The sequence below is a fragment of the Triticum aestivum genome, chromosome 3B, assembly GCF_018294505.1.
Source record: "Triticum aestivum cultivar Chinese Spring chromosome 3B, IWGSC CS RefSeq v2.1, whole genome shotgun sequence".
Classification (NCBI taxonomy): domain Eukaryota; kingdom Viridiplantae; phylum Streptophyta; class Magnoliopsida; order Poales; family Poaceae; genus Triticum; species Triticum aestivum.
This window is the reverse complement of record NC_057801.1, coordinates 639,581,832-639,591,264: the sequence shown is the minus strand read 5'-3', so window position 1 is coordinate 639,591,264 and position 9,433 is coordinate 639,581,832. Positions and strand designations below refer to the sequence as shown.

The following is a 9,433-nucleotide window of genomic DNA, read 5'->3' as shown; positions in this document are numbered from 1 at the left end:
AGGGAGTAGTAGTAGAATACTGGGCTATAAGCCCGCTTATGTGGAGGAGAGAGAGGCATTGACAAAGTCAAGGAGTGGGCTCTGCAAGAGCCCGTCTCTACACGTGCTCCTAGGTATAAGAAAACTAATTTTTTTAAAAAGAGGTATAAAAAAGAAGGTAAAAACATCTGAGAGGAAATAGATAGAGAGAAAGTGAGAAAAAGTTGTAACCTTATAGCCAACCTTATAGTCAACACTATGGTACATGAGGAAGGAGGGAGTTGTGCCCATGCCAAGTTCACTAGGCTGCCGTGTTTCACACTCCTCCGTCATAACTGTGCCGACAATAGCTTTCATAAAAAAGAAACAATGAATACTCGTTGCTCGTCCTCAATATCGGAAAGAATACTTCCATTCGCCGACATGTGGGACGTCGACCATCTTGGTCCACCTGCCATGCAAAAAATTATCCAGGTCCACCTCGATCGTAGCGCAGGCCCAACCTTTTCCCACTGTAAGTTGGTCGGATGAAGAAACCATCATGACATCGTTGAATTCTGTTTCTTCAAGAAACCTTACTGTACCCGCCATATTGCTATCACACGCGAAGACTGGATGGCACTGTAGCACGTCATATCACTGAAACCCACTAGGCCAAACTAGCCCGCCTAGGATTTGTACGTCTCTGCACTGCTATGACTTTGTGTTCTAAAAAATATCCTTTGTCAATCTAACGATTAGGAGTACAAAGAGGGTCTTTCTCTTTCTCCAGACCTCTCTCCATTCCACAACCCCTCTAGCACACTACACACTCTCTGTAGCCACTCCGGAAGTATGACGTCACTACACATTCACGCTTCCAACAAAAAAATTACACATTCACGCATGTTACAAGTACGTGCCAATTTAGTTGGCTATTAATGTGGGGCCTCCTTTGGTTTAGAGGAATCTTGCAGGAATTTCATAGGATAGGATTTCTATAGGAAAAATTCCAGTAGAGCCTTCTGGTTTATAGGAATGGAATCATATTCCTATGGAGGAATTCTTCCTATCTTCCACATTTAATAGGAAAATAAACATTAGCCTATACTAAATGGAAAATATCCTATGATGTGAATCAAAGGGCATCTCCTTTCCTATTCCTACTCATAGGATTTAAGATACATGTCATCTCATTTTCTATGACTTCCCTATTGCTACGATTTTCCTACCCTATGAACCAAATGAGGCCTCAATGTATACGTGAACCAACTCTTTGAGTTTGATGTATAATTGTGGACTATTGTTTGATCAATCGCTAAGACCACAATTTGAAGAGCTTGGGCTATTGGCTGATCGATGATGGATCAGACCTATAAGCGTACCATGAGCTCATTAGCCCCAACATTTCTCTTCGGTGAGTGTTTTGCAAGTACTATAGCTCACACAGTAGCTAGCCTACTAACACCAAGAATCATCAAACAAGCCCTGTTGATATAATAAAAAGTTCAAACTTACATCTAAGCATGCCATATATTACTGATGTCTACCATGCAACCTTCTTCTTGTAGATGTTGTTGGGCCTCCAAGTGCAGATGTTTGTAGGACAGTAGCAAATTTCCCTCAAGTGGATGACCTAAGGTTTATCAATCCGTGGGAGGCGTAGGATGAAGATGGTCTCTCTCAAACATCCCTGCAACAAAATAATAAAGAGTCTCTTGTGTCACCAACACACCCAATACAATGGTAAATTCTATAGGTGCACTAGTTTGGCGAAGAGATGGTGATACAAGTGCAATATGGATGGTAGATATAGGTTGTTGTAATCTGAAATTATAAAAATAGCAAGATAGCAAGCGATAAAAGTGAGTGTAAACGGTATCGCAATGGTAGGAAACAAGGCCTAAGGTTCATACTTTCACTAGTGCAAGTTCTCTCAACAATAATAACATATCTGGATCATATAACTATCCCTCAACAAGCAACAAAGAGTCACTCCAAAGTCACTAATAGCAGAGAACAAACGAAGAGATTATTGTAGGGTACGAAACCACCTCAAAGTTATCCTTTCTAGTTGATCTATTCAAGAGTCCGTAGTAAATTAACATGAAGCTATTCTTTCAGTTCGATCTATCATAGAGTTCGTACTAGAATAACACCTTAAGACAAATCAACCAAAACCCTAATGTCACCTAGATACTCCAATGTCACCTCAAGTATCCGTGGGCATGATTATATTATATGCATCACACAATCTCAGATTCATCTATTCAACCAACACAAAGAACTTCAAAGATTGCCCCCGAAGTTTCTACCAGAGATTCAAGATGAAAACATGTGCCAACCCCTATGCATAAGCTCACAAGGTCACTAAACCAGCAAGTTGATCACCAAAACATACATCTAGTAGATCACATGATATCCCATTATCACCATAGATAAGCACATGCAAGACATACATCAAGTGTTCTCAAATCCTTAAAGACTCAATCCGATAAGATAACTTCAAAGGGAAAACTCGATTCATTACAAGAAGGTAGAGGGGGAGAAACATCATAAGATCCAACTATAATAGCAAAGCTCGCGGTACATCAAGTTTGTGCCAAATCAAGAACACGAGACAGAGATCAAACACATAGCTACTGGTACATACCCTCAGCCCCGAGGGTGAACTACTCCATCCTAGTCATGGAGAGCGATGGGATGATGAAGATGTCCACCGGTGATGATTCCTCCCTCCGGCAGGGTGCCGAAACAGGGTCCCGATTGGTTTTTGGTGGCTACAGAGGCTTGCAGCAGCGAAACTCCTGATATAGGTTATGTTCTGGGGGTTTCTGTATTTATAGGAATTTTTGGCATCGGTCTCACGTCAGGGGAGTCTCCGAGCCGTCCACAAGATAGGGGCGCGCCCAGGGGGGTGGGCGCGCCCCCCACCCTCGTGGGAAGCCCGAGACTCTTCTAGCCCAACTCTTTTACTCTGGGGGCTCTTTTTGGTCCATAAAAATCATCAAAAATTGGCACGTCAATTGGACTCCGTTCGGTATTCCTTTTTTGTAAAACTCAAAATCAAGGAAAAAACAGAAACTTGCATTGGGCTCTAGGTTAATAGGCTAGTCCCAAAAATCATATAAAACAGCATATAAATGCATATAAAAAACCTAGATGGATAATATAATAGCATGGAACAATAAAAAATTATAGATACGTTGGAGACATATCAAGCATCCCCAAGCTTAGTTCATGCTCGTCCACGAATAGGTAAATGATAAAAACAGAATTTTTGATGTGGAATACTACGTAACATATTTATCCATGTAATTCTCTTTATTGTGGCAAGAATATTCAGATCCATAAGATTCAAAACAAAAGTTTAATATTGACATAAAAATAATAATTCTTCAAGCATACTAACAAAGTAATCATGTCTTCTGAAAATAACATGGCCAAAGAAAGTTCATCCCTACAAAATCATATAGTTTGGCTATGCTCCATCTTCGTCATGCAGAATATTCAAATCATGCACATCCCCGGTTTCAGCCAAGCAATTGTTTCATACTTTAGAATTTTCATACTTTTTCAACTTTCACGCAATACATGAGTGTGAGCCATGGACATAGCACTATAGGTGGAATGAGTGGTGGTTGTGGAGAAGACAAAAGGGAGGAATATGGTCTCACATCAATTAGGTGTATTAATGGGCTATGGAGATGCCCATCAATAGATATCAATGTGAGTGAGTAGTGATTGCCATGCAACGGATGCACTAGAGCTATAAGTGTATGAAAGCTCATCAAAAGAAACTAAGTGGGTGTGCATCCAACTTGCTTGCTCATGAAGACCTATGGAAATTTGAGGAAGCCCATCATTGGAATATACAAGCCAAGTTCTATAATGAAAAATTCCCACTAGCATATGCAGGTGACAACATAGGAGACTCTCTATCATGAAGATCATGGTGCTACTTTGACGCACAAGTGTGGTAAAACGATAGTAACATTCTCCCTTGTCTCTTTTTCTCTCATTTTTTTGGTGGGCTTGTTTGGCCTCTCTTTTTTGTTTGGGATTCTTTGGCCTCTTTTATTTTTCATAAAGTCCGGAGACTCATCCCAACTTGTGAGGGAATCATTGCTTCCATCATGCTTTCCTCACATGGGACAATGCTCTAATAATGAAGATCATCACACTTTTATCTACTTACAACACAAGAATCTTAGAACAAAATATGACTCTATGTGAATGCCTCCGGCGGTGTACCGGGATAATAAATCAAGAGTGACATGTATGAAAGAATTATGAATGGTGGCTTTGCCACAAATACGATGTCAACTACACGATCATGCAAAGCAATATGACAATGGTGGAGCGTGTCATAATAAACGTAACGGTGGAAAGTTGCATGGCAATATATCTCGGAATGGCTATGGAAATGCCATAACAGGTAGGTATGGTGGCTGTTTTGAGGAAGGTAAATGGTGGGTTTATGGTACCGACGAAAGTTGTGCGGTACTAGAGAGGCTAGCAATGGCGGAAGGGTGAGAGTGCGTATAATCAATGGACTCGACATTAGTCATAAAGAACTCACATACTTATTGCAAAAATCTACAAGTCATCAAAACCAAGAACTACACGCATGCTCCTAGGGGAAGGGTTGGTAGGAGTTAACCATCGCGCGATCCCGACCTCCACACATAAGGAAGACAATCAAAGAAATACTTCATGCTTCAAATTTGTTACACAATAGTTACCATACATGCATGCTACGGGACTTGCAAACTCCAACACAAGTATTTCTCAAATTCACAATTACTCAACTAGCATGACTCTAATATCACCATCCTCATGTCTCAAAACAATCATAAAGAATCAAACTTCTCATAGTATTCAATGCACTTTATATGAAAGTTTTTATTATATCCTTCTTGGATGCCCATCATATTAGGACTAATTTTATAACCAAAGCAAATTACCATGTTGTTTAAGACTCTCAAAATAATATAAGTGAATCATGAGAGTTCATCTATTTCTTCAAAATAAAACCACCACCGTGCTCTAAAAAGAAATAACTGAAGCACTAGCGCAAATGACAAACTACTCCGAAAGATATAAGTGAACACTACTAGGGAAAACCTTATACACATAAGTTTATCAGTAGCGCGGTTTAAAAATGGGCGCTACTGCTAATTAGTAGTAGCGAGGGGTATAAAAACTGCGCTACTGCTAAGTTGATAGTAGTAGCGAGGGGTATAAACCCGCGCTGCTACTAAATGGTCTCCTACAATGCCCCCGGGATAGGCCATAGTAGTAGCGAGGAGTATAAAACCGGCACTACTACTAAATAAGTAGCAGTAGCGCAGGTAAGACCCCCACGCTACTACTAAGCGTGTCCACCCCCGGCCCGATCCACACTCCCAGCCCACCACCACCTCCCACCCCACCAACCGTCCCACACCACCCACCCCCCGTCTGTCTCAAAAAAATAAACCACGCAGCCCAATCCAGATCCCAAACCTCCTCTCCTCTCCCAACCCACTCGCCGCCGGCCTCCCTTCCACCTCCTCTCCTCCGTCCATCCGCCCCCATGACCCCACCGCGTGCGCCACACCGCGCGCTCGCCGCACCGGAGGGCCGTCCCCGGCAGAGGCGGCGCGACGGCCGCCGCCGACCTCACGCGAAGCAAGCAGGAAGGGGCCGTTGGTGGTGATCGTCCGGTGGTGGGCGGCTCCGGGCGGTTCGCGCGGTCGTAGGGGAGCATAGTCCTGTCGGCGATGTTCAAAAACAGGACGAACGATGTGGATTGCTCCATGGCGGCCCGTGGCGACCTATGGCGCACCGAGGCGTCGCACTCCAGCAGTGGCAGCGGCAGCAGAGGCGGCGGCGCGGCGCCACTGTTCCTGGTGCAGCTCGGGCCCGTGCTCTTCCTCCGCAACACGACGCTGCTCTTCCCCATGCACCTCTCCAAGCGCCACCTCATCTGGCACGGCTTCGAGTGCAATGTAAACAACTAACGAACACACTGAATCTAATATCTTATCTGCACAAAGAAGAAGCTAAGAGTAAGATCTGATATGTGAGCGGAACGGAGTGCACTCGTGTGCCTGATGTACTGGACAGCTCCCGGATATGCTTCTTCATGTCGATGATCTGCCTCAACCCCTTTGCCTGCGTGAGTGTTCAATCGGCCTTCTGAATTCTCTGTCCTGAATCCTGAATTCGTGATGATGAACAGTTAATTTAGACACTATCTTTGCCTAAACTTTCTTTTTGAAAACAATTGAGAAGTCATTCATGGACATGCAGTTCCCCAACGAACAGCTCAGATACGTGGTCGGCGACGTGTTCACGGCGAGGGGTTTCCTCCCTCTCGGCGGCGACGGCATCGTCCAGGCCCACGGAAAGTTCCCCAGGGAGAAGCGACTCAGCTTCTCCTACAAGGTCAGCACCCCACCTACCTAATCCCTCAAAACGTATCATCTGCACTTTCTGCACATATCACAAGTTCACAACAGAAACCCGATTGAGAGATGATTTGAGTCGTTGCTCTGCAGAACGGGAGCCGATGCAGCGTGATTTTGTAACTTTGTATGCATGACAGATTCTATCTTCGGTAGTGTTGTCTATCTAGTCTGATTTATAAACTGCATTCCTAAGCTGAAATATATCACAAGTTCATCTGCACTTTGTATGCATGACAGATTCTATCTTCGGTAGTGTTATCTATCTAGTCTGATTTATACACTGCATTCCTAAGCTGAAATATATTTTGTAACTTAAATATATAGTCCGAGTTTCATTGAGTTATTTGTCACTTTTTAATTGAATATCTTTTTGTAACTGAAATATCTATGTACTTACAATGCATATATAATAGGGCCCTTCCCGGTGAGACCTAAGTTTAACCCAATATCTTCTTTGTCGATCGTCGTAGGTTTTTATGCCCCATGTATTTAACTGAATATCTTTTCTGTCCTGATGCCTCATGTATTTATAGTAGTACTGTTCTAATTTAGTGTTTCTTGAACATGCTCAGGGCTCAGGGCAATGGATAAAATCTAGATGCTAAGTTGACTTTTTTCCTGCGGATTTGGTTATCGTGAAGAGATGCACAAAGGGTTGATTGCTACAGATACTGAAAACTATGAAACTAGTGACGGTGACGACCATGATCGTAATCACAAGCACCGAAGACCACTGCCTTGTTCCTGCACTTAACATTTTCAATCGCTGCATTGGAATAGTATGATCTATTACTCCACATTTTTTGTACCATGAGGACAACTGTCACATTGTGCCAATATATATGTAGCCTTGAAAGGTGTCCTCTAAGTGTTGTGACTATTGATGATTTGAGTTGCAATTAATGTTCTTCACAATACGCTCCAAAATCATATCTGAATTTTGGATTTGAGTTGCTTGCCTAGACTATTTTCTGTGCTGCAGCATTTTATGCATCATTTTTTGTTTTTATTTTTTAATCCCTAATTAGGTACTAGTAGCGTGGGAATAAATGGTACGCTACTAGTATTAGAATGCTAGTAGCGCCTGGTATTCTAGACACGCTACTACTATTTTGTTAGTAGTAGCGCTGGTTTCCAATAGTAGTAGCGCGGGCAGAACCCGCGCTTCTACTAAGTTATAGTAGTAGCGCAGGTGGAACCCACGCTACTACTAACTTTTAGCTATAGCACGATAGTAGTAGCGCGATGACCCGCGCTACTACTAACCAAAAAACCCACGCTGCTAGTAGCCTTTTTCCTAGTACTGGAAGATCAATGAGTACTCGAATAATTATGCAACTATGTGAAGACTCTATAACATTTAATAATTTCAGATCTTGGGATATTATTGAAACAGCAAGCAAAACAAAATAAAACAAATTGACCCTCCAAGCAAAACACATATCATGTGGTGAATAAAAATATAGCTCCAAGTAAAGTTATCGATGAATGAAGACGAAAGAGGGGATGCCCCAAGCTTAGGCTCTTGGTTGTCCTTGAATATTACCTTGGGGTGCCTTGGGCATCCCCAAGCTTAGGCTCTTGCCACACCTTATTCCATAGTCCATCGAATATTTACCCAAAACTTGAAAACTTCACAACACAAAACTCAACAGAAAACTCGTAAGCTCCGTTAGTATAAGAAAATAAATCACCACTTTTGGTACTGTTGTGAACTCATTCTAAATTCATATTGGTGTAATATCTACTGTATTCCAACTTCTCTATGGTTCATACCCTCCGATATTACCCATAGATTCATCAAAATAAGAAAACAACACATAGAAAACAGAATCTGTCAGAATCAGAACAGTCTGTAGTAATCTGTAACTCTCGAATACTTCTGTAACTCCAATAATCCTACCAAATTAGGAAAACCTGAAAAAGTTTTGTACCAATCCACATAAAAAAGAACCAGATCAAAAGAACGTTTCTGTGAATTATCAAAACTAATTTACTGGGCGCAAAAGTTTCTGATTTTCAGCAGGATCAACACAACTATCACCGTAAGCTATCCTAAAGGTATTACTTGGCACTTTATTGAAACAAAAGCTATAAAACATGATTACTACAGTAGCATAATCATGTGGACAAACAAAAACAGTAAGGGTAAATATTGGGTTGTCTCCTAACAAGCACTTTTCTTTAATGCCTTTCTAGCTAGGCATGATGATGACAATGATGCTCACATAAAAGATAAGAATTGAAACATAATGGGAGCATCATGAAGCATATGACTAGCACATTTAAGGCTAAACCACTTCCTATGCATAGGGATTTTGTGAGCAAACAACTTATGGGAACAAGAATCAACTAGCATAGGAAGGTAAAACAAGCATAGCATCAAGATTTTCAACACATAGAGGAAACTTGATATTATTGCAATTGCTACAAGCATATGTTCCTCACTCATAATAATTTTCAGTAGCATCATGAATGAATTCAACAATATAATCATCACATAAAGAATTATTTTCATGATGCACAAGCATATAAATTTTACTACTCTCCACATAAGCAAACTTCTTTTCATGAAAAGTAGTGGGAGCAAACTCAACAAAATAACTATCATGTGAAGCATAACACAATTGATTAAAATCACGATGACAAGTTTCATGGTTATGTCTATTCTTTATGTCATACGTATCATCACAATAATCTTCATAAATAGGAGGCATGCTTTCATCATAATAAATTTGCTCATCAAAACTTGGGGGACAAAAAATATCATATTCATCAAACATAGCCTCCCCAAGCTTGTGGCTTTGAATATCATTAGCATCATGGGTATTCAAAGAATTCATACTAACAACATTGCAATCATGCTCATCATTCACATATTTTATGCCAAGCATTGTATGTAATTCTTCTTCTAGTACTTGAGCACAATTTTCGGACTCCTTATTTTCATGGAAGACATTAAAAAGATGAAGCATATGGGGCACCCTCAATTCCATTTTTTGTATTTTTCTTTTATAGAC

General features: G+C 41.2%; 1 pseudogene; it reads left to right on the top strand.

Annotated features, from left to right (window-relative positions):
* The first annotated feature begins 4,499 nt into the window (after positions 1-4,499).
* On the top strand, positions 4,500-6,411 carry LOC123067643 (uncharacterized; annotated as a pseudogene).
* Positions 6,412-9,433: the final 3,022 nt, after the last annotated feature.